General features: G+C 41.0%; 1 protein-coding gene across 2 annotated transcripts in view; it reads left to right on the top strand.

The window, feature by feature from the left end:
- The window catches only part of nrg3b (neuregulin 3b), a 311,873-nt gene that overhangs the window by 161,470 nt on the left and 123,533 nt on the right, over nucleotides 1-26,870 (top strand). The window lies entirely within an intron of this gene.

Below are 26,870 nucleotides of genomic sequence, written 5' to 3'. Positions count from 1 at the left end.
CAAGTTGAGTTAGATTGAACAAACCAAACAGGGCAGGTGTGACAGCCCCCGAAATTTCACTTTCACTGCTCCTTGCGTTCTGCTGCTTCCTCTGTGTCCAGAGTACGCTCTGTGCTCTGAGAGTGTGGTGCTCTGAATAACCACAAGTTATTCTAGCAGTGCTCCTAAAGAACAAAAACAGAAAACTGATGTGTCAAATTGTGATATTATGGCAGAGCACCACAAAAAGATTAATATATGAGAAACCTAACAAGTAATGGTTGTAAAATATTTAGAAATGATGAAAAGAAACACACACCACATAGCAGAACTGCAGCATCCCTTTTTATACTGGGCTGATGTTGACTGGGGACCATCCTTTCTAAGTTGATTATCTTTACTGTCAGAACTTAGACATTTCTTTTTCTTCCTCTCAGAAACAAACAACCAGCAGCCAGGACTGCTGATCCACACACATCTAATGTGACCACAGTGAATTTAAAATTCAAGTACATCCGTCCATCATGTGTATTCCCGGACAGACGCTAAGCCATCTTATCTATATGCAAATCTCAGTTGCTATTGACATTCAGGGAGCTCTTTATAGAAAACTGTACAATGTATGTTTTCTGTATGTGTCATGACAGAGTGCTTGACAGGCACAGTGGTGTGCTGTGAGTTAATGTGAAGGCAAGTCTTCCAAAGAGTGATGTTTTCTGCTGCATTGGTGCATTCATATGGGAAGTCAAAAGTACAAAACAGGTCAGAGGGTAACTCCATGCGCCGTCGCTGCCAGGGTGGAAAAAACAAGGGCAGCAGCAATTAATTCACTGTTTTATAAGTCCTGTCTCCCTTAGTTACTGTTGCCTGTCAAGCTGTCCACGCTCACATGCCACATAAGCAGTTTACAATGATAACGGTGTCAGATTTACTTTAATTTTTCAAGCAATTTGTCATTGATTTCAGACAGAGGAAGACAAAAGTAGACTTATGTCTAACCAATGACCGCTGGTTAGCTAATTAAGGTACCACTAGCTTTGTGCATTTGTTGAAAATGCTGTCTCTAGCTGAGTCGTTTTTAAATTAAAATCTTGTCAAAGGGGTCTTAAATATGCACTTAATTATGCGTAGAGACTGAGTCAGGAATTCAGCACCCTCACTAGCTGATCCATGTGGAATCAGCATTACTCTTGTATTGTGGTGTTGAGCTTGTCTGATATGTGTGATAAAGAAAAATGTAACTGTTAGGTTGCTAAGCTCAAACACTTACCACATAACATTACACCAATGTTAGTGGACGGTCAGTTGTGTATTTTCTTTGCCTATAAGTGCCAAAACATTTTTATTGTACAGCTTTAGCCAACTAACTTTATTCAAATAAACATAAGACATGGTAAAAACCTCCAGGCTTACTTAAGTAATACTTGTATAGTGCTGACCATGGAGGCAGACATGTATTCCTGAGATGGAACTTTTTGCTGAAGTGCAGGTTTGTTGAAAGTAGAAAGTTCTGACCCTATCAATAAAAAGAAAGTCAGCATTAATCCCAAACAATCCCTCTGTTACCTGTGACAAATGATATCTGTTGAGATGGACACTGTAGCTAATGCTCCGTGCTCTGCGTGACCTCCACACAGCCTTTGGCATGGTAAATAATGCACTGAGGAATTGCCTTGGCATCTGTGGGACTGCCCCAGACTGGTTATCTGTCAGTATGTTTTTGTTTTTTATTGGTGATTGTGTTACTTATGCCTAATTTAGTATGTGCGGTGAGCCACAAGCTTACTTTCATTGCTATGGAAATACTGCCGTATCTATCACTGTCTTACTGAATGTCTCCCAAATCTCCTTGAGCCAAATGCAGGGAGACACCGAAGTCCTTGTCACTGGCTCTCATGTCATGTCATCTCAATACAAATAAAGATGTCTGTGGCTCGCTCAACTTTACAGAGTACATCAAGTCTTAAAGGAATACTTCACCGCCCAAATTATTATTTATATATCAAATACCCACTCCGTGTTATGTTGAACTCGTTAAGAAAACTTTGTTTTTCTCGCATGCCTCCGGTGAATGAAGAAACCGAGAAACCTGAGAAAATTCTTGTTGAATTGGACTATAAGGGGTCTATGTTTAACAGCAAAACTATATCAAAAATCTGTTTACAATCTGTCACACACCTAGCACAGTATAATCCAAATCTCATTTATCAAGTAGTATGCTCAGTACTTCCGAAACAGACAGTAATTTTACCCCGCTGAACATGGGAGCTGCTGGTCTACTGCTGCCTCAATCTGTAGTTTGTTTGTGTTATTGTGTGACTTTGGTGAATCTGAACTAACCCTTTAAAACACCATAGTCACACAATAACACAAAATAACCGATAGAGGCTGCAGTAGACCAGCAGCTGCTGTAGTCAGGGAGGTAAAATGGCTTGTCGATGGAGTCTGGCTTGTCGATGGAGTTTGCTAAGTTTCACTTTTAGTTCAGTTCTCCGTCAGAGAGAGCTGTCTGTTTTGGAAGGACTGAGCATACAACTGGGTAAAGAAGGATGCTTTCACACCTGTCCTGTTTGGTTCTGTTCAATCAAATTCAAGTTTGTGTGCCCCCTAAGTGCGGTTCGTTTGGGCAGGTGTGAACACAGCAACGGGCCCTCGGATGCCCACCAAAACAACTGGAGCGAGACCTTCTTGAAGAGGTGGTCTTAGTCTGGTTACAAACAAACTCTGGTTCCATTTGTTTGTGGTGATAACGTGTTCCGACCTCGATCCGAACCAACTGCAGTCACATGACACATTGTTTGGGTTAAACATGAGCATGTTACAGTCCTGGAGGATTATTAATGTGCACCTCCTCCTGTACTGCCTTAATATGCACATTCAGCGCATCCAATGCATCAAAACATTGTTTTCTAGTTGGAGCCGCGTCTCGTTTTCAAACTGTATGGTTTGACTAAAATGAACAATGACAGCAATATAGTCCATGATGAGCAGCGCTAAAATCAACCTGCGTAGTTGTCCCTCCATTGTGACATTAGAAAGTGTCACATTTATCTTGCAAGTGTACTCTTCTTCAACGTTTTGTTTACTTCCTGGATTTTTCCCACATGGAAATTCTGACCAATCAAGAGCAGCTTTCTCACACAAGGCATTTGATCTGGTCTGCTTGTAAATGCTACCATGAGAACACGAACCAACTCTAGGCAATTATGCAACTTTGTAACAAAATGAGTTCCTGATTCAGACCAAAGCAAGACAACTCTAGGTCTGAAAGCACCCTAAGGCTTTGATTATACTGCACGAGTTGTCCGAGAGTTTGTGAACAGATGTTTTGATAGTTTTGCTGCTTTTAAACCTGGACCCCTATGACTTCAATTCCTCATTGTTTCCACATTTTTTGTTCATTGGAATGTAAGAAAGACAAAGTTAACTTTATGAATTCAGTGTAACACAGGGTTAGTAACTGTTATAGAAATGGTCATTTGGGGGGTGAAGTATTCCTTCAGTCAGAAAATCAGCTAACCCCGTTATGTTTTAAATGACAACGAGCAAAGACAACAATTTACCTAACATTAAAACACATACTAGTCTTCACGATTGCCATACTCACATAAAATCTAAACACAGAGGGGGAAAAATATAAAAGATTAATAAAACACTGTAAAGTACTTACTGTTTACAAAAAGCAAGATATATCAGTAATTAATAAACCACAGTATGAGGAGCCATGCTTCCATGTTTTCAGCTGACACCACAGAAAGTCCTTGATGGATGTCACCAGTCACTGCTGTATTCTCTTTTCGTCTGCACCAAGAAGTTCTTTTCAGTCGTGGAAGCTGTCTGAACTTGTGACAAGAAACTGAGCAGTGTTGTCAAAGTCTCATTTTCTAAACAGTTCAGTGGATATGGACCATTTTACAGGAGAACATGACAGTGATTACATGTTTTGAAATGCCTTTTGGGGTTTTAGGATGTTGATGGCAGTGAAGCTTTGTTGATATTTTTTGCAAGTGTGCCAGTCTGCTGCTTGTCACTGCCGTTTCTATTAATCTCAGTCGAAGTCGGTTTATGAAAGGTCCTGCCATCTTTAATTAGATGTTGTCATTGTGTCAAAAACCAAAGCCAGTATAATATTATGATATTTGGAAAAAAGAGCATTGCAGAGCAGCAGGGCTTTTACATGTTCCAACTCACTCATACTTGTTTTTGTAGCTGCTATCAGACTTACTAGAATTCACACAAGTGCACTGATATAGTGCTAAGTTGTATAATTAATCAGAACTACAGTAAGTCTGCCCTGATTTAATGTTTGATGGGGTTCAGAGGCGCTGCTCTTTATTTATTTTTTGAATAACTGAATGGTTTAATTAAATTTATATTGTATTTACGTTGCTGAAGGAGTTAATCAGAGTTGCACGAGCCTGCTGGATACAACAAATTAGAAATAATTAGGCATTTCTGAATGCTTGATTGTAAAGTATTACTACAGTGTTTTCTCTAACACAAAAGCACAGAGAGAGAGAGATTACTTGAAATCCATCTAAAAATCACTGAATCTTTTTTATTGAGTGAGATTGCATGATGAGTTACAAACACTAATAATAAGAAATAGAAACTGCTGCTGCAACAAAAACAGTAATCTGGTGTTTGGGATCGGGACAGTTTTTCGAAATACATAAACACCAAAAACACCTCAAAAAAATACATTTATTCACCCAGTGTGCAAATGTTTTACTTATTGGTCAAATCACCAGAAGGCTCAGGACTGGCCTGTTTCCAGATTCAAGGTCTGTAACAGTAATTCTTAACGTTTTTCATGTCCATGGCACCTAAATTGACACACATTAGGTCATGGACTCAAGGACCTGAAGACAATGTTTTCAGTGTTAAACAGGAAACTGATGAAGACCAGAATCTCTATTGTTGTAAGCTACAGTCGAGGAGATGAACGAGAGAACTGTGGAGGAAATTAAACCATGATTAGGGTTATATACTCACCAGCCACTTTATTAGGTACACTCTTCAACTTCTCCTTATTGCAAGTAGCTAATCAGCCAATCGTGTAGCAGCAACTCAGTGCATTTAGGCATGTAGACATGATCAAGACAAGCTGCTGAAGTTCAAACCGAGCATCAGAATTAGGAAGAAAGGTGATTTAAGTAACTTCACATGTAGCATGGTTGTTGGTGCCAGATGGGCTGGTCTGAGTATTTCAGAAACTGCTGATCTACTGGGATTTTCACACACAACCATCTCTAGGGTTTACAGAGGATGGTCCCTAAAAGAGAAAATATCCAGTGAGCAGCAGTTCTCTTGGTGAAAATGCCTTGTTGATGCCAGAGGTCAGAGGAGAATGGCCAGACTGGTTCAAGATGATAGAAAGGCAACAGTAACTCAAATAACCACTGGTTACAACCAAGGTCTGCAGAAGACCATCTCTGAACCAACAACACGTCCAACCTTGAAGCAGATGAGCTACAGCAGCAGAAGACCACACCAGGTGCCACTCCTGTCAGCTAACAGCAGGAAACTGAGGCTACAGTTCACACAGGCTCACCAAAACTGGACAATAGAAGATTGGAAAAATGTTGCCTGGTCTGATGAGTCTGGATTTCTGCTGCCACATTCAGATGGTAGGGTCAGAATTTGGTGTAAACAACATGAAAGCATGGATCCATCCTGCCTTGTATCAGTGGTTCAGGCTGGTGGTGGTGGTGTAATGATGTGGGGGATATTTTCTTGGCACACTTTGGGCCCCTTAGTACCAACTGAGCACGGTTTAAACACCACAGCCTACCTGAGTATTGTTGCTGACCGTGTCCATCCCTTTATGACCACAGTGTACCCATCTTCTGATGGCTACTTCCAGCAGGATAACGCACCATGTCACAAAGCTCAGATCATCTCAAACTGGTTTCTTGAACATGACAATGAGTTCACTATATTCCAATGGCCTCCACAGTCAACAGATCTCAATCCAATAGAGCACCTTTGGGATGTGGTGGAACGGGAGATTCACATCATGGATGTGCAGCCGACAAATCTGCAGCTACTGTGTGATGCTAGCACGTTAATGTGGACCAAAATCTCTGAGGAATGTTTATATAATGTTGTTGAATCTATGTCATAAAGACTGTTCTGAAGGCAAATGGGGGTCTGCACATTGTCCTTGTTTATCAGTATTACTATTTCTGTGTACAAACATTGAGATCACATAAAGAGAGTCAAAGTTCATACATGTGTACTCACTTACTTGGCCATTACAGCTGATTCTGATTCTAAGAGTAGTCACTCTAGTACTCTTATGGCTGGAATACAAAGGGTGGAATCAGGGTTCAAACTTAACTTTTTGGCTTACTAGCCAAGTGGCTAGTAAGCTTTAAAAATCTACTGGCCAGAAATTTTTTTTCACCAGCCAAAAATCATAAATAGCATTTTGGTATATTTTCAATGTGTTATTACTATAATAAACTCGAGCAATTCTCAAAATACAATATTAGCATAATTTTGTGTGGAATTAAGGAATGAGTCAAATTTGATTGTTTAAAATACTTTATTAAAACATACTTTGCTTAATAAGCTTTACATTAAATGTATCAACTCATTGTTATACACTGGCGCATCTCAATAAATCACAATATTGTGAAAAACTTCAATATTTTTGGTCAGTTATTGCTAGGGCTATACCCAAATATTCGGATATTCGAATATTCGTTTCTGTTGGTAGGTATTCGTTATGAAAATTTGGTATTCGATATTCGTTTTTTTATTTACTTTTTTTAAAATTATTATTATTATTATTATTTTTTTATTTTTTTTTTACATTTTTTTTGGTGCTAAATGTAGTCTTTTTGTTGTTGGTAAATGTAGGTTATCAATAAAAATCAAAACTTTTAAACTGCATTGTTAAAAATGTGAAAATATAGTATAGCCTACCAATTGAGCTTGTGCGCACGGCAGGCTTGAGCGCATCTGTCTGAGGCAGTGGATCAATGCCCAGTTTTACCACTTTATCACTATTTCCTCTAACTTGTAGCTGTTTTTTCGTTATCTTTTGAATTTAATATGAATTATGGAAATGTTTTTGTCAACGTTTGTTTTCCCCGTTTTGTACAATAAATTATTGTTTAAAGTTTCAACAAGTTTCTTTTGGAGTGTGTGACACAAGTGTGTTTTGAAAACGGCCGCGGACTGTCACCTGCTCAACGCATCAGTACCTTCGGATGCCATGACAGTAATAGCCAGTAATGTCAAAATATCATTTACAGACCGATTTAACAGACGATCACTGCTGCCCAACCCGCAGGTCCATTTGCGGGTCCCGCGGGTTACGGGTTGACCCACACATCACTACACAGCTCAGTCTATAAATGCTGTACACAACAGTAGACATTATATTCTATTCAGGCTGGCAGAACCAGCAGAACCAGCTCCCACTTTATGGCATATTGTGGGCTTGAAGATCTGTTGTACGACACCGGCGCGCAACCAATGACATCACGTAGCCTACACACAGCCAGGGGTGGGAGAAACAACAATAACAGTAGTTTGGCCCTATTTTTTTCACTCGCCAGAGTGGCTGGTTAGGTGACTTCATTTACTGGCCAAAGGGTTTAAATTAGTCGCCTCTGGCGACTGGCGACTGCTAATTTTGATCCCTAGGCGGAATACAAAGGGTGGAGCAGAGCGGGGTTTTTTACCTGCCATACATACTCCATCTTTATGGCGTATGGTTGCCTCCAGCTTCACTGTGTGTATTGAGTTTTGCCAAGTGATAATGCAGTTGTTTGTGCAGGGTTTGGAAGCGTAGGCGATATCAACTGCAACTGGATGAATTGATTTTGATTGATTTATTTTAACGTGAAATGTAAAAACACCTTCAAGGTTGCTCAGCTGCTTCACATTGCCTCTGGTACAAGAAGGTATTCATTCTTATCCTTCATAAACAGACTGTACTCCTTTTTATACTGTTATATGTAGTTTTTACCTGTTGGAGATCAGCGGAGCCACGCTCAGAGAAAAATGAATAGACTGGCCATGTAAAAATAATGTTGAGCAGCATGCTGCCCATGCAGGCAAGCGCAGCTTTCATGGTCAGTGTAGCAGCTGTAGTTGATTATAATGGATGTGCTCTGCTGTGGGCATGCTGCAGTGTTGTAGTCAGGGTTGGAAATTAACTTTATTGTCCACCTGCCCACTGTGACTGGTGGATTCCAAAATCTACCAGCCATTCAATTGTTTACTATTGGGTATTTTTTTTGGCTGGTGTGTGAAGCAAAAAAGACAGCCACTTTCATATTTGCCTGCATTTGGCTGGTGGTTGGTGCTTATTCCCAACCCTGGTTGTTGTCAAGTCATAACCAAGACCAGAGTGTATCAAGACCAAGACTTTGAGGGGTTGAGACTGAGACCAGTCCTGAAACAGAATCTGAGACAATACCAAGACATTTTTTGTACTCTTTGTCAGCAGCGCAGCAGAAGCTGTAAACTCAAACACACAAATACATCATAGATTTCAATTCTCCGGAAGCTGTCACAAGTCTGAACAGAAGGTTAAACTTTCTAATTGATGTCCCGAGCTTCCTTAATCACTGCTTGTGTGAGAGAGCAGAGACCTGGGAAAGGGTGCGACAGACAGAAAGAACGGGAGACGGAGAGAGAGAAGGAGAGAGAGGGAGATTAGAGTGTCTTGACAAGGAAAGCCTTTCAAGTTTGTAGGTTTGAAGTGCTAATGACATGCAAATGTGTGCAAATGAGTGTGCACCCACCCTCTAAAACTCTCGACGAATCCTTGAAGCTGAGTGAAATCCTGGTCTGGTGTTTGTCTATAAATATTGAAAGTTTGGGGAAGTTTGGCTGTTTTTACTGCTAGTCCAAATTAGCCGGAGTCCAAATTAGCCGAAACTGGACAGACATGTTTAGCGCAATTCATCTTTGCTCGTTTGTCAACAAATGTGTCTCACATTCAAGATTAATATTCGAGTAGCAAAATGTTTTCGTGATCAACATGTCACCAGCGTGTGTCAGTGAAAAATCTGATGCATAAATACATTTATGAAGTTAATAGTAACTTGTCAAGAAGGGTATTGAGTTACAGTGATAGTGGTAATCTGTCTGTATAAGAGGTTTGAGGTGTGGGCCTGAGCTCGATGAGGCTGAACTTAATTACACAAAACACAAACGCTATATTGCAACTCAACTTTCAATAGAGAACAGTTTTACTACATGTGACAAGACAAATAAGGGGATGAATGAACAGATCAATGATCCAATTACCTTGGCTGACACCCAAATCCATAGACAGTGGGGAGAAAGATGGCATACTAATCAATTTCGCAGCAGTTAGCAACTTTAATAAAAGTTTTCTTGTAAAACAAAACAATTAGCAACCGTGTGGCAAAAAAAGAGGTGAGGTGAGTTATGGTTGCACACAAATAGATGGAGAGTAGAAGCACAGAGAGAGTGCGTAATTGTTGACTGAATACAACAGTTGCTCTTTAAATACTTTGGCCCCATGAAAAAACTTTTAAAATCCTTAGACGCAAATCACAAGAGTCAGATTTTAGGCCTCCCTCCTTTATAGATGATTAGGAGAAGCAGTATCACGCACAAGATGATGTAGCTGAGATGATCTACTTGACTCCTGATATGTCACTTCCATCAGTGCCTCTAATCTTGCAGCACCCCGTGTGATCACATGTGCATTAATATGTATATTGACGCGTAATATGCAGCAATAAAAGGAAAACCTACCACGCAGAATGTGCCCTGGCAGGTGAGAAACATTGATCCCTTTTAAAGGACTCATGCAGTCGCTAATACTCAACACTTCGCATATTATCAGTATGGCTCAGAACAGTCCACAAGTCAATTAGAGTGATTAAGATTGATGGATAAATCTGTAAAGCCTTCACACGACCAGATAATCTGTCCTAACCGTCACTCCCAACCAAGCCTCTAATGGGGATTTCCTGTTTGATTGTTGGGGTGGATAAATCTGGTGGAAATGGCACAATAAAAGACGGGGTATGGTCAATCAGAACTACTTTGTATGCCGCGTTGTCCCAATCAATAGTGTTAATAGTTCCGAATGGCCACACTCAAAGCTGGGCCATCTAGCTATGCTAAATCAGTCTGTGAGATGAATGAAATACCACAGTAGCACACGTACAATACTGTGGGCCTTTTCCACTCTCACTTTTGGCCGTGTCGAGTCAAGTCATGCTGCACCAATTTGCGTTTTCATCATCAGTTTTGACGTGATGTGCCACGGTGAGCTGCATTAGAGATGGATCTTCTCCAGAGTAGGTCCAAAAGCCGGCTGTCCACCTTCAAGAGGGTAGCGGTGATAGCCTGCCGACCGCAGCCAACCCCCGATGACCCCTCTCCTCCCTGTCAAACAAGCCATGTGTTGCGACTCTTCTCACCGCAGCACACCAGCTTTATTTTACTGTTTCATGTTCGCCATCTGCCATATTAGAAGTTGTGTGAAGTTGATGCTCAATAACTTAATATTTCCTCATTTAGCTGCTTCACAGTAAAAGTTTTTACATAATAAAATGAAGGGGGACTTTTATTGTGAAGAATCTATAGAAAACTAAATGTGTTTCTCACTTAATTAGCGTGACTTTGCAGCTTTTCTTCAATTAAGACAAGTCTGATAATACAGCAGGGAGGAAAGTGAAAGCAGAAACAGCCACAGTGGGATGTTGATGAAGAGCTGCAGACAACAGGCTCTTACTGCACATTTGCAAACAGCTCACCTCCAAGAGGTAAACTTCTTTTACCTGCCCTGCTGTGGAAAAATACATGCAGCAAAAATAACAGGGGACTTCAGCCGTGGATCAGCTTGCAACTTGCTACTGAACATGGAGCCCATTTTGTAGAAAATATTGAGATATATATCATGTATGACCATTCAGCCTGAAAATAGAGATATGATTTTTTGTACATATCGCCCAGCCCTACTTACTCTTCACCCCCATATGTGTATTTTCTTACAGTTTCACGTGAGCCTCATAATAGAAAAGTCATCATCCCGCCCTCTTGCTCGCTGTGAATTCTCAAGACAATGACCTGCTCTCTTCACACATAGGCTCAATCAGACATTACACGGACTTTGTACCAGGGAGCTGGCAGGATTAAATCCATTTAATGTCTGATCCAACTGATTTGGACACTTGAGTCACATATTGCTAGATAATTTTACATTTGCAATGCATGTGTGAAAAGGGTTAGAGATAAGAGTTTAAACCCTGGCTCCTTTTTACATAAGTGTGAGATGATTGTGAATGTCAGATCGACAGTTTTAGCACGGTCAGTCACAATCCTCCCTAATCCGAGGTTGGAGATGTGTGAGATGACAGGGTTTCCGAAGCTACTTCAGCTTCTGACTAGCACTTCTGATGGACTACACAGGCCCCTTAACACTTTGGTGAGTGTCCAGCTGTACTCAACAATTAAATGTCAGTGTGACATTACTTCTAAGACAGCAAAGTAAATGTAGGACTGCAGAGACAAAAGCAGCCCTTTGCGGGGTGGAGTGCCTTGGCAGCAGCAAGGAGTTGACAATAAGTAGAGCGAGCTGCCTTGAAGCTTAGCTGGTTGCAATCTAACAAGCTAGTCTGTGAACTAAATTCAAACATGTGTTGCTTCAGTTCAACGGCTAAACAATGCGTATTGGATAAACTGGTGATTTTCCCCAGAAACCATCTCTGCTTTCAATTTGGTCAACATTAATCTCTGTTCTGAACTCTTTGAAAGCAACAGGGTAGTTTTTATGATCCTCTGAGCTGTACAAGCAATTGTGTAGCCAGTAGATTGTAAAGAGAAAAAAAAAAGCAATAGAGCCTTGATGTACTGTCTGCCTGTTGCTATCATATCCAGTACACAATAGACATGAGCACTGGAATCTTACTACCCGATGTTTCTAAGTCTTCACTGGCATTAAAGGAATTCTTGACCAACAAAACCATTTGTACCATTTGCACATCAGTTCACTCCGTCCTGTGATATGTTTCCCACATGCCTCCACAGTTAATGCAAAAACAACACACTTTCTTGATGAACTGAAGTCATAGGGGACATGTTCAACAACAGCAAAACTTTGAAAACATCTGTTCACAAACTCTCACGCAACGTGTGCAGTATAATCCATGAGGCGTATTCACAAAGCTTCCTAGTGCTAACAGTTGCTCCTAATGACGAAATTTTAAGGAAATCCTTAGAATTGTGACATTTTCTTAGAATTTCCCCTTAAAATTAAGACTAGGTCCCTGTAAAGATAAAAGTTATTGACAGAGCATCTTAGCTCTTAAAGAGCTCCTGAGGTGAGAAACTACTAGAAGCAGGGAGGAAGACTTTTAAGAGGTTTAGGAGTTTAGGACGGGAAAATGGTGGAAACACAAAGAGGTCAAAGAAATATTCTTCAAACAATGGATGACTTTAAGTAAATGGAATGCTACAGATTACTATGCTACGCTATTAATGAGAACACTTTCACAGTCAGCAGTTCATTTCATTTCCACTGGATGTCCACACCTTGCAGGCTCACAAAAGGGCGTGTCTGTGACAACCAATCACATCTGTTAAAAGAATGCATCATACCTCACAATGGGGTCAACGACACATCCTCACTAAGGTAAAAGTTTCTCTGTCCCTTCTTTGCTCAGAGTCGCTCTGAGCACTTTCCTAAATCACTCCAAGGCTAGGGCTCCTTACTAAAAGCTTTTAGGCCTGGTTAGGAGCTCTCTGAGAGTGTTCTCAGAATGTTTGTGAATACGACCCCAGGTCTCATTTATCCAGTGGTATGGTCAGTGCTTCCCAAACACATGCATTTTCGGATTTGGAACACTTCCACTTAAAAAGTCTCAAGGATGGTCCATGCTGCATGGACGTGGAGCATGCCTCCACACGCCTGTGCATTTGTACTCTGCTCAGTGGAACCCACAAGCAAAGATCAAATGAGTTTTTTTGTCATTTTATGGATAAACTTTTCCTCTAACTCCTGTGAATCTGTTTCTTTAACTTGCTTCACCCTTGACTTTCTTTACTTTGGCTTTCTGCCATTTCGAGCTTTGCAAGTAGCATACAATCAAGCCATACAAGAAGCAGTTGTCCACAGTGTTATAAGGTGTTCTATACACAGAGTATAAGGGGATGCGGAGGAGAGTTGGTGAAAACAATGAACTGAAACTTAAACTCTGCGTTTGAATCTCAGGGGGATCTCAGGAGGATCAGCAGTACTAGCAATCCTTGACTTTATATCAACATCAAATGCTTTGTAGAGGTTAAAGCTTTGTCCAATCACAGTATTTATAGAAAAAATACTGTTAATACCGAGAGTCTGTTTAACATTCAAATGTTAGAAGTCTTTAAAAAGACAATTGGAAAAGACAATCTACATTCCTACCTCCTGCAAAGGCTTAAATATTATTGTTTCTAGAATAAAAATCTAAATGTCAACACATGCTAATATGTTTGCTTTTTCCTGCTTCTGCTGAAATGAAAGATCAACAACAAGAATAAACACTGCAACATCTCTTTCAAAAAATAACTTAATAGTCTACTATTTGAGATCATCTCTGGAAAACTGTGGTTTTCAAAATGCAAAAGACACCAATATACCTTTTTTGGAACTTCTCTTTCTGCATGAAGGAAGGCCTTATGAGAAGTAATAGTGGTTCAATAATGCTGTCTGTTCACTGTAAAGGTCAGCGCCTGAGTTAAAGCAGGCTCTGAAAATTATGAGAGTCCAGTTGAGGAGATTTTGGTGCTTCTTAATAACTTTAGAATAAAATACTCTCCTTTCACAAGGTTAATGGTATAAACAGATTTTTAAAAAATCCAATATATGAAACATGATTGGCTTCATGCACTGGTCTGGACATGCTCTGTCTGAACCGCTAATTGCCATGAAAATACAAATTCAAATTCAACAACAAATGAGGGCCAGCAGCCGGATAAGAATAATGCTGCTCATTATGTTGCTGGTCCTTGGCTTGTGTTGTGGTGCTGGACAGACAGCTCCCGTAAAAGGACATGCATTTTGTAATCTGCCACAATACCCTCAGTATGCCATGATCACTGAATACTTTCTCCTTGGCTATAGTACTACGACTATACTTGATGCATTTTGAAGGGGGCAAGGTTTTCTCATCTCACTCTTGATCTTCATACAGTAGAAAATACACACTGTGTCTGTACAAAATGCTCCATTTTTGTGGCTGTGATTTTGCCACCGCCTGCTCATAATAAAACAACTTAAATTCTTTTTCTGAGTCTTTCTATTTAGGCTTTGGCAGTGACCTCATTTAAAGGCGCTGTATGTAAAAATGTGGCCAAAACGGTTACTGCACTCAAATTCAAAATACTGCCGCGAGTCGTGTCCGCCCCCCCCACCCCCACAGATTCGAGGTTGCTGGACAGCGGTACTCTGGAGACTGATTTGCTTGCCCACGGACGGCTACCGTGGCAGGGCCGCGTCGCTGCATCCTTGATCTTCAGTTTTCCAGCGGACCGTTCGAGCAAGTCCAGCTTCTCTGCTGCAAACGCTGCTGCCGGGATACAGCTGAGGAGAAGCTGGCTGCTAATGCTATGTACTGGGACACTGCTAACGCTGCTTGCCGTGCTGCTGTAAACATGATTTGCGGACCGTAAAAATGTTTTTTAAATGCGAATATTCTGGCTGTACTATTGTTGTCGGTGAGATCAGTATGTTGTATGAACATTATTCCTTAGTCTCTGTGACATATTAGGGGGATTTTACAACTATTTGCGTTAGATTTCTTACATATAGCTCCTTTAAGGCAGAAGCTCTGCTGAGCCTCTCAGTGCTGGCCTGGTGTATCCTGTACCTTCTTCCAGACTTCAACACAAAAAAGGCCATTATTGAGGTGATAAGGATCCTTATTGATTCACCTGATCCTTGAGGCAGGGTAGAGCAGCATCTATAGAGTGGTGTAGAGATGATGGTTTCGCGACAAAAAGCCAATAGGGTTTTTCCATTGGATTTCAGATTATTTGGAAAAATGAGCTCTGTAGTAAACAAAAGTATATGATATCTGATATGAATCTTCACAAATGAAAACCGTTTTGATGATTTACAAGGTATAAATGCAATCCCCAAAAGTAAAAAGCTAACGTTAAGCTCCAAATGATCTGTACCACAGTCAGGTGACTTAAATGTCACCACCTCAACGAGGCTGTAAAGTCAGTCTCATTTACTTACTTGCTAGCAATGACCTTTCTACAGATACTGACATATTTTATGTAGTAGGACAAAACATGAAAGTCTTGTGAGCTTGAGTTAACCACCGTATTTCAGGCATCTAACCAAAAACCTATTCAATAAACCCATTGACTTTGAGACCAGGAAACTAAAAGTGCAAAAATGCTCACTCATATCCAGGCTTAAGGACTTACTCCTTCACCAGTCTATTGTATGTTCAGTGTATTGAACTGCTCTCTGCTGGGTGTTGCAGTCCTGTTCAGTGCTGTTCTTGTACCAAGCAGTGATGATCCCCGTCAGGACACCCTTGATGGTGAAGGAGTAGAAATTCCTCTCTATTTGAGGGGATACCCTGAATTTCCTCAAGCGTCTGAGATTAAAGACCACTCAGTCAGTATGCGCCCAGGTCAGGCCTTCAATGATGTGGACACCAATGTACTTGAAGCTGTCCGCCCTCTCCATCGAGGACCCGTTGATATTAAGGGGGGTGTAATTCCTTCCCTGCTTCTTCCCAAAGTCCAATATCAGCACCTTAGTCTTGCTGATGCTCAGGAGTAGGTTGTCCTGACTCCAGCGGACACCTATCTCTGTCCTTTTTTTTTTTTTTTTTTTGAGAGTGACAAAGTTGCAGTTTTCAAGCCACGATTAAAAAAGCTCATCAGCAACACTGAAGCCTGAGAATGACAGATCAATTTGCCATCTTGAACCCACTTACTTGCTCTGTATCTATCACCTCCATGAATCTGCCTCGGCCTGCAGTGTACAGTAGCACTGAGACAGCTCTAATGAAAGTAACAAATGACCTGCTATTTTGACCAGAGCTCTGCATTAGTCCTTGTTTTCTCTGACTCAAGTGTAGCCCTTGATGCTGTTGGTCTTTGTATCCTTCGGCTTGTTGGCTTCTCTGCTCCTGTTCTTGACTTGTTTTGCTAATACCTGACCTAGTAAGTCATTGTATACATGCATCATCTTCAAGATTAAAATTCAGATTCTTTTCTGCTCTGCCATGCAAGATATTCCCCTCAGCTACATACATACTATACACGATTACAGTGCTCTGTTCCTTTTACCTAATAAGTCATTGTATACGTGCATCATTTTCAAGATTAAAATTCAGATTCTTTTCTGCTCTGCCATGCAAGATATTCCCCTCAGCTACATACATACTGTACACGATTACAGTGCTCTGTTTCACGGTAATAAAGATGGTATACAGCATCACATTAAACAACAGTTCCTCTAAAAGCGTTAGCCCAAAGGTTGAAAGCTTGCCAACTGCAAAGACTTTTTATTATCCGTAAAAGTCTATTTACATCTTAAATTATGTCTGGGTTACTTATTCTATCTTTAGCCGGCAGGAAAAACAGAATCCCAGAGAGCCAACTGCTACAATGCAAAGCCCCCCTCAACTCCACACACACAAACACACACAGTCATCCACAAATAAGCAGCCCTAATATCCACACTAACCAGAAAACACAAACATAATCCAGTCTCTTTTAGTCTCTCTTTTCACTGACTTTCTGCAAATGCACATATTGATTATGGACTTGCAGGATTACTCATGCCTGCATTGGAATGAAAAAAAAAAAACAGCTTGGGAACAAAATACCTTTGACAATGGGAACCCTTCTATGTGGACAAGCTTCCCACCATTGTTAAGGAACCAGACACTCTTTCAGTATTTAAGTCCAGACTCCATTTATTCTGCACAGCATACAGCCCACCTTAACTCCCACCTTGTCAGCCAGTCTCTTTTATGTACTGCCATGCAGTGTATTTTTCACTTCCCTCTACAGATGGTACCAGTATTGCACAGTGCGGTGCACACATACAGTTTCCATGGTTATATGCACAGACGCTTGCTTTGGCCCCGTTTGTTGCAGCTTGTCATACATTTGTTACGTCTCTTCAATTTTTTTTTTAGGCACATGTTGTGACCGTCATGTTTGTTACTTGTTGAGTTTAGGAAATGAGAAATAAATAGTCTGTTGTCTGACATGAGACACGTTTAGTTTACCATCCAATAAATGTGCAAATGAACTAAAATGATTAAAATACAGTCAACATCTGTGTCTTAAAGTACAGCAAAGAGACAGAGATGAGAAACAAATGAACAATAACTGCAGGTGACTTCTGAAAGCATCTCATATTCCTTCATAAATCTGAATAACAACGGACAAAGTTAAAGCATGTGACTGTGTGGAATGACAATAAGATAATGGGAATAAGTCGAACTATAGGTGGAGAAAGCAAGCAGAGTTTACACACAAGTGTGAATATGTAGAGGCTATGTGCAGTTTCATATCTATAAATGGCTGTAGCCACTGTTACCAGATGGATGTACCACAAAGCAGGTTCAACAGGTCCAAGCTTTCTTTGCATTGGCTGGCTCAAAAATCCAGGCGATAACACGCACAGCAAAGGTGGTTATCAACTTGCTTTGTGAACTCAGGCTATCTTCCTCAGGCTCTGTGTGCATTTGGTACATCATTTGACTTTGACTAAATTTTAAGACAAAAATATCACAGCAAAAATCAACACTGTTGCTGCAATTAAGGCAAAAGAGGAATGCTGGCATAGACTTTTCACGTCCAAATACAAACGTCCAGATACGACCTGAAAGGTACCCTGGGTGCGTTGGTTGTTGATGTTCTGGGATGCCTGGTCAAGTTCTGCCTCTTACATGCATTGTCTTCTTTCAAAATATACTTCCGTTTTCACAGTCTCACTCAAAGTAAATGCACAATGTCAGTACAACACTGTAAATTGATGGGGTTTTTTTTTTCCTTCAGCAACTAACGCACATGGTTCAGTTTAGGCAACCAAATCACATGGTTGGGTTTTGGAAAAAAATAACAGGGTTTGGCTTTAGAGTCTTATGGGACAGATGTTTGTTGGACCCATCTACCACCCTTGCCGCCCACCCTACTCTGACTTTCGTCGCCTTAACTTTCATTCTTGCCCCACCGCATTTACCCCTGACGCCGCTGAGCGCCGTTAAACTATGACAGCGACTGGCTGTGTATCATGCTGATGTTCAAGGACAGCTTTTTTGTCAGTGTCTGACGTAAGCCACTGCCCAAGTGCCGGATTTCAATTTGGATTGAGACCGGGTTGGATTAATAATATAGTGAAATATTAATGTATATTGTTACCTGCAATTTTATAGACAGCTTTTTTTTTAGAGCCAGCGTGGGTAAATGGCAAAAGCAGCCTATGAACATATTCAGTCATTCAGTGATAGCATGAACAACTTCACAAGTAAAATAAAACTGCTTCTTGCTGAGATTCTCTGCATCACCAACCGAGTGAATGTAAGTTCCTGTGGAAATGCAATGCACACAGTTTGCTGTGGCATTACAGATGCAACACTACGGCTCATCAAGTTGGATAAAATGCATTCATAGTGTATTGCCTCAGCTGATAACCTGTATCACTCATAGACTGATTACTGACTACAGAGTGATGCTATTTCCAAAGGAGGTGATCAGTGAAAGGTGCTTTTTAGAGGATTTCAAGCCGAAACTCTGAACATAAACGTGTCCCGACCAGGTTAGCCATGCAGCAAAAGTTGCCATGGTGATCTAGCCATCTAGCGAGTTAAAAGAGAGCCACCTTTCTGACATGGAAAACTCTGGTTTTAGACTCAACATACCTCACTAACCCACTAATGTTGCTCTGTGGTTCACCCCTCTGATCACCGTATTGTTTGCTAATGATTTGTCCATCATGCAGCTGAATACAGGGTGGGTGGAAAGTTTGGACATTTCTCTTGGCCATCCATGATGGCTAAAACACTGTTTTTATGATCACTGAAATTAAGCATGCATGAAAAAATACATTATCAAATTTATCACACACAGGGAGCATGTGACTCTGTCAGATCGGGAAATGAATATCACCGACAAAGACGGTATTCAAGACAAAAACTGACAGCAGTTCTGCCTCTCATGAAAGCATAGTGTGTCTCTGAGAGGACACGAGGCAGGAAGTAGAGTGCGAAGAAACAGTGAGACAAGAATAAAGTGGAAAAATCAGCAAATGCTGTTTATCACAAGATGAGGTGACTTTGGACTCCATTTCAAGCTGTGCAGTGCTTCTTGTAGGGTGGAGAGCTACTGGAAAGCAGTGCTCAGTCTAATTAATTTTGGATGTCACCATTTTGGGGGGGGGGGGGTTAACCAAGCCAAAATGTCAGTTTGACTTGACAAGTGTTGAGCAGCATGTCAGCAGGGTGATGCAGCGTGATATAACAGAAAGATGTTGGAATCCTTATTTTCCTCGGATATGAAAACGAGTTGCACCAGTAATCAGACTCGCAAATTAACAACTAACTGAAAAACTTTTTCAGGATTTTTTTTTTCTGACAGATTTCATCACATAGTAAACTGAAATGGAATCCCTCAGAGTAATGTATGCAGTGTTGGGATGGTTATTTTTGAAACGTATTCCCCTACAAATAACACAGTACATGCCTTAAAATGGGCGGCACGGTGGTGTGGTGGTTAGCACTCTCGCCTCACAGCAAGAGGGTTGCCGGTTCGATCCCGGGCGTGGGAGCCCTTCTGTGCGGAGTTTGCATGTTCTCCCCGTGTCAGCGTGGGTTCTCTCCGGGCACTCCGGCTTCCTCCCACTTCCTCCCATTGGGGACTAGGTTAATTGGTAACTCTAAATTGTCCATAGGCGTGAATGGTTGTTTGTCTCTATGTGTCAGCCCTGTGATAGTCTGGTGACCTGTCCAGGGTGTACCCTGCCTCTCGCCCGATGTCAGCTGGGATAGGCTCCAGCCCCCCACGACCCTCAAGAGGACGAAGCGGTTAGAAGATGAATGAATGAATGCCTTAAAATGTCATTTGTAACATATGCCATTAGATTACTCAAACTAAGTAATGTACTCCAAACACTTTATATTACTTTTGGAATACTTCTTGCTGAACTTATTTGTCTAGGTCTTACATTTTAGTGCCAAAAACACAGGTGCACTGCACTTTTTAAAAATCTGTCTATGTGAAACAGGCACATTACAGGAACTTTACATTGTGTCCCAGCAGAAATGAGCATTGCTGTCCATCCATATTGATTGTAAGCTACGAACCTCTATTACGTCATGTAAGCAAACCACATACTTATCAGCTGTGGGCTCAACTGGAGACGTAACCACTTAAAAGATGGGCAAGTACTTGCTATCATTCTATGTTTTTACTTTTTTAAACAGAAAACACAAGTTTTATGTTGTGATATTTAGTGGAAATTACATACAATGGCAGCACTACTTTGACTGTGATAAGCTGGAACTTTCCAATAGAAAACGATGCAATCAATCTAAGCTCACTCTCGTTGCATACAGTTAGTACACGGTGTTAGAGCATATAAAACAAATACCAAATAAACCAATCTCTTAAAGTAATCTATTTTTTAACAAGTACCCAGAATACCACCAATTTAAACTGAATATAATGGAATACAGTTACTCATATTTTGTGTTTTAGTATAACATAAAACTTCAAGTAAATCATTGAAATCAATGGGCCGATATTTGGAACAGGCCTTTAATTCCTTTCATACAAAATTGATACTCTGCAAAGATCAGGAAATACAATCAAATTTTGTACTGAAACCAGTGTGAATAATACTAAGCTTCAGATAATATATCAATTATGAATCATTCATCTGATCCAGCTCCAAGAGGCACTCGAGCATTACGGCACCTGGCATACCAACACAACACCACTTTCTCCTGCTAAACAATACTCACAACTTAGCTTAATTTTTTATTAAAAAAATAAAATAAAATTTTGCTTCTTTTGATTGGTGGACCCTTACTGACTAAAGGAATATGAATAGGTTACAGGGTAATCGAGGAATAGGCACATAATTTGACTTTGTGACCACTTCAGAAGTATGGAGTCTTCACTTTTTTTCATTTCTCTTGTTTACCATGCCAGTAAATCTGAGTACAGTATTCTTTTTTGCTCATGGTTTTAGTAAAATGAACTGAACAATTGAAATATAGAGAATCTTGCCAAGCTAACAATATCTAGCATCTCCATACAGACAAAAAATTAAACATTTATGCATGAACTAAACAGCTAAGAAATAGTTCAAGTGGGTAGCCAACAACCTGGTTTTATACGGGAATTGCCCATTGGTCCGACAGCCTACTGGTTCGACATCCCATTGTTCTGACCATATTAATCCGATTGTTCCGAAATCATCATGATGCCCTGTGGTTAAGGTCTGGTTAGGTTTAGGCACAAAACCTAGGGTTAGGAAAAGATCATGGTGTGGGTTAAAATGAAAAAGAAAGTGACAAACACATAAGCCGTGAGCCTGCTCCGCCTCAAGCCTTTCCCAGCTGACCCAGAGCCGGTCGCGGCGCACCATCAAGGTAGAAATACGCCTGCTGGGAGCCGTTCAGCACTGCGGACTGTCGGACTAATGGGATGTCGGACCAATGGGCTGTCGGACCAATGACATGGACCTGTTTTATACATCCAAAGAATTTCTATAAAAATGAACTACTTGGTAATCAGACCAGGCTTCTAATTGAGACAGGTCTTTATTTGTGTGTAGACCCACTGGGCTAGTAAAAGGGACTGGTTGTTTAATTGGGACAAGGGTTTTAATTTCAATGAGCAAGTATTTCTGCATGTGTATAAAAGTATGATTAGTTTGACCCAAGCCCAGTGGCCTCTGTTCAGTTCTGAGTAAAGAAAACCATTTTTATACTCTGTGTACAAGCATTCATTCTAGTCTTCAAGATGGTGTTTTTGTGTATGTGTACTGGCCTGCATTCCCCCCCCTCCCCCAAGCCACACAAACTGGCACCAGTTGCTCCTGGTGTTCCCTCTTAGAGATGTTAGGTTATGGTTTGGTTCATGGTAACCGTAGGCCACTGACATTCCCTGTAGACTTCTGCTTGGATGGGTGTATGATTTGCTTACCATGTCTTATATAAGCAATGTTGCTCTCTCTCTCTCTCTCTTGAAGCCGTTTCACTGATGGGAACATTCCACCTCAATCTGGCATTGGTCCATGTGTATGTTTTCTGAAATATTTTTTTAAGCTGGTCCTTAAATTAAGCCAGTTTCCAGAGTAATGTCTCCTTTTCTTTTCAAACACTTCTGTGGTTATGTTTGATTTAAATAGATTCATTATTTCTTTCATGAGTTTTTCCCTAGTGGGCGTCCATTAACACTGAATGACACAAGGGGGTGGACAAAAGAACATGAACACCTGAAACATATAATGCAATCTAATGCAACAGCCATGCAACAAACAGGCTACCTCCTTTCCAAAGCTTGCATTGATCAAAGGTTGTGACTCTTTCTAAGAGTTGATTCAACTCAGTGTTGATTTCTGAGGCTTTGATGTTGGAGAGCATTATCAAAATAGGAAACCTCTCAACCCCCTGTATAATGCAATACATCAAACCACAAAATGAATTCAACATCATGCCTCATAACGATTCTGTCAGCTGCAAGGGCTTGTCTTGTAGACGATCAACTTTAGTACTATTGTGTCCATCCACTTATGCTACTTATTTAAAAAAAAATATTAAAGCTTTTTAGCTTCATTGGCCACCTACGGGCAGTTGGAAAAGCTGAAAACAACACTGACATAATGGGTCCTTTTTAGAATATCTATAGCACATGGTCTAAGGCAGTGGTTCCCACCTGGTCCAGCCACGGGGTCCAGATTTCTCCGTAGTCATTAGTTCAAGGTCCGCACAGTTTAATATGCTCAGCATTATACTTGCATTTGGCCATGTTGTCAAGCTAGTTAGCTGTCTCTGTCAAATAGCTGTCCGTTAGTCACTGACTCTACAACAAGAAACAGCACTTCAAAATCACATTTGAGAGTCACTTTTGGTCCATTCAGAATCGACCTGTGACCCAATTTTGGGCCCACCAGCTGGGAACACTGGTCTAATGTGTGTGGCATAAGAACATTTAGGACTTGTCCAACTGCTTTTGATAGTTAAATGGGTGCAAAGTATGGTGTAAGGGGCAAAGGAGTTGTATTTAGTCCCTTAATTAATCATAGGCATGTTTTGGGTGTAACATGAATTCAACCAATCACAGTTTCATCTCCCATTCCCCTTTAAAAGCCAAGGTGCGCCTGCACCTGGCGTGTTACATGGTGGATTTGGCAAATTAGAGAAGCTAGTTGTTGTCTGCTGACAGTAATGCAGTAAGAGCAGTAATGTCACTGCAGGAAATATCCTAGGACATTTAAGCAGCAAACACTGTAGATATAAACTTGACAGAAGAAACAGAAGTAGAGTTTGGGGGCACTCCACATGCCTCTGCAGCTCTGCTCTGTGATGTTTACATTTTTGAGAAAGTCATTAATACTTTCCTCATTAATGATGGAATATTTCAGCCTACCGCAACTCATCTGTGAGCCCGCCAAAGTAGGCGGACCTCACTGTGTAAAGAATGCACACTTTAAATAGCAGGAGAATACTCCACCATTGACTTTTGACCAGGTTTTTGTTGGTTAATTGCGCAATTGCTCTCTGTTACCTCACATTAGCAATACACCAACAATGCACCTGACCACACCTCATTGTAACAACCCCATTGGTCTGAAACTAGTAGTGACAGTTACACAGTGCTGTCACTGCTTTGTGCCAGGTGTAAGTGTCCCAGTTTCACTTTATGAAGTTGACATTATAAACATGTTAAAATTCATTAGGAGTCATGTTTGTGTTCAATGTAAGTTCAATATTCCCAATCGTTTCAAACTCTGTTTTGGTCTCCACCAATTTCAGAGGAAATCTGGTTCTTCAGAAGCTAAATTTTGAGGAGAATGGGTCCATGTCATTGGTTCGACAGCCCATTGGTTCGACATTCCATTAGTCCGACTGGCCGCGGTGCTGAATGGCTCGCGGCAGGCGTATGGTGCGCCGCGACGGGCTTGAGGCAGAGCAGGCTCACGGCTTATGTGTTTGTCACTTTCTTTTTCATTTTAACCCACACCATGATCTTTTCCTGACCCTAACCAAGTGGTTTTTGTGCCTAAACCTAACCAGACCTTAACCACAGGGCACCATGATGATTTCGGAATGGACTTCGGAACAATGGGTTTAATATGGTCGGAACAATGGGCTGTCGAACCAATGGGCAGTTCCCGAGGAGAACTGCGGTGTCGACTGATAATTCTCTGTGGGTTCATCGCCACCACTGACCATTTTCACATTACAGTCATCTGGGTCATTGTTTACATAGAAATATTGATTAGTGCAGCGTTAAGTAACTCATTTATTTAAAACACTTTATATTATTAAGGGCAGTTTGTATCTTCAAATATACACTGCACACTTTCATCATTTGCACAGCATCTGATATTAATTCATATAGCCCAGAATCTTCATACTGATCGTCAGATCTGACATCACATGTTCCTGCGGTCTGCTGCACATATCAACCAGCATATTCTGGTCCCCATTACTCACACAGTGGGATCTGTCACCATACAAAAAAGCCATGCATCAACACAGGTGATACTTATGTGTGCTACAAGGTAATGCAAAGAGCTTTGATTATCATTCAGCACATATACAGCATCAATATGCAAGTCAGTCGATTGTGTCATCTTGTCAAATGTAGTATTTTTTTGCTTGGTCAAAGTTGCCTTGCAAGTGTTACTAAGAATAGAGGCATAATTTCTGCATATTACAGCTGCTGATTAAAGCTAATTTAAAGGCAGTAAACTGATGCAGCTTGATTGATATTTGTACTTGATTGGGAAAATACTTCAAACTTTATGTGTTCCTAAAGAATGCTTTTCCTCTCTTGTGACTCATATAAACTGTCAGTACGAATGATGTACTACAAAAAATGTTCTAGTATTATAAGCATATTATTGATATTGATTAACTTTCTTAAAGCTGGTGAAGTTCCATCATTATGAAGTGCTCCCTCAGTAGCACTTCACCTGACTTGAAGGCAGATTGTAATCGGTGTGCCGTCAGAGAGGTGCTGATGATAGCAATCAGGGAAAAGTGGCAAGACTGTGGATCAGTTTCGGGACCTCATCTGTGGAGAAAGGAGATAGATAATTTAAACCAAAGTCAGGAAGGTCAGCAGAGGAAGCAGTGGGGGGAATTGAGGACAGGGCCTGTGGGTAGTGAAAAGAAAGAGCCTCAAATATTGTCGAACTTCTTCGTCGAGGCAGTTGACAGAGCCCTCAGGGGGAGGAGAGAAGGGAGCCGTGAGAGGATGGGGGTGAGGAGAGATATACAGGGAATTATTTGCTGAGGTCAGAAGCACAGGATTGGAATTAGACGAGGTGGGTTGAGGTAGCAGCTGAAATAAATGCTGATAAGAAGGTGTAGAGCAACTGAAAGTGAGAGAGGTCATCAGACAAGCCAGATTTGAGCCACTTTCTTCCAGCAACCTGAACTCGTGTTCACTCAATTTGCACGGCTTCAGAAAGCAAAGAGGCAGGTGGATTGACAGGGAAGTCGAGAAGAAAGTGAACAGAGAAGGTCAAAGGAGGCAGAGGGGCAGATAGACGTATGAATTTAGTATCGTCGGCTCACAGAGAAGGGGTGTCAAGTGGAGGAAATGGCAGAAGGATGGACAAGGGGTAGGGCGGATGGAAAGATGCCACTGGCTATTTTGCCAGGTGGTGATAGAGTGAAGCATGATGTATATTGAACCTGAGCATCTTGGGAGTTAAATGGAGCAAAAAATAGACACTATATCGAATGTTACAATGCTGTGAAAGAGTCTGACAGAACAGTTTAGAGGAAAAATAAAATTCACTATACCATCTTAATAGAAATCTATACCAGCCATCCATTTAACACTGCAGAAAGTCTGCGAGAAACGAGCACTATCGATGGCGCTGCAGGAAAGAGGGGAGCAGCAGAAAATTTAAGAATTCATATGTTATTTCTGTGCTCAAGTACAGCTCAGTCAATGTTCAACTAACAAAAGCTTGTCCAGCCAGCATCATTTGCAGCGTTATCATGTCCTGAAACTTCATGCACAGAGAAAACTGTATCTCTGAATGAAGACTGCAATCAATGTTTGCCCTAGAGTGATAAATAACACACTCACTGGCCACTTTATTAGGTACACCTCGCTAGTAACTGGTCGGAAATGCCTTAATTCTTTGTGGCATGGATTCAACAAGATGCTGGAGACATTCCACAGAGATTTTGGTCCATATTGACATGATACGAATCATTGACATGATTGTCCATGATACGAACTCACATTACTCCACATCCCAGAGATGCTCTATTGGATTGAGATCTGGTGACTGTGGAGGCCATTGGAATATAGTGAACTCATTGTGATGTTCAGGAACCAGTCTGAGATGATCTGCGCTTTGTGACATGGTGCGTTATCCTGCGGGAAGTAGCCATCAGAAGATGGGTACACTGTGGTCATAAAGGGATGGACACGGTCAGCAACAATACTCAGGTAGGCTGTGGTGTTTAAACCATGCTCAGTTGGTACTAAGGGGCCCAAAGTGTGCCAAGAAAATATCCCCCACACCATTACACCTCCACCACCAGCAGCCTGAACCACTAATACAAGGCAGGATGGATCCATGCTTTCATGTTGTTTACGCCAAATTCTGACCCTACCATCTGAATGTGGCAGCAGAAATACAGACTCATCAGACCAGGCAACATTTTTCC

This window comes from Epinephelus fuscoguttatus, linkage group LG20 (assembly GCF_011397635.1).
Source record: "Epinephelus fuscoguttatus linkage group LG20, E.fuscoguttatus.final_Chr_v1".
Lineage (NCBI taxonomy): Eukaryota > Metazoa > Chordata > Actinopteri > Perciformes > Serranidae > Epinephelus > Epinephelus fuscoguttatus.
Note: the sequence above shows the minus strand (reverse complement) of the source record. Positions and strands in the feature narration are given on the sequence as shown.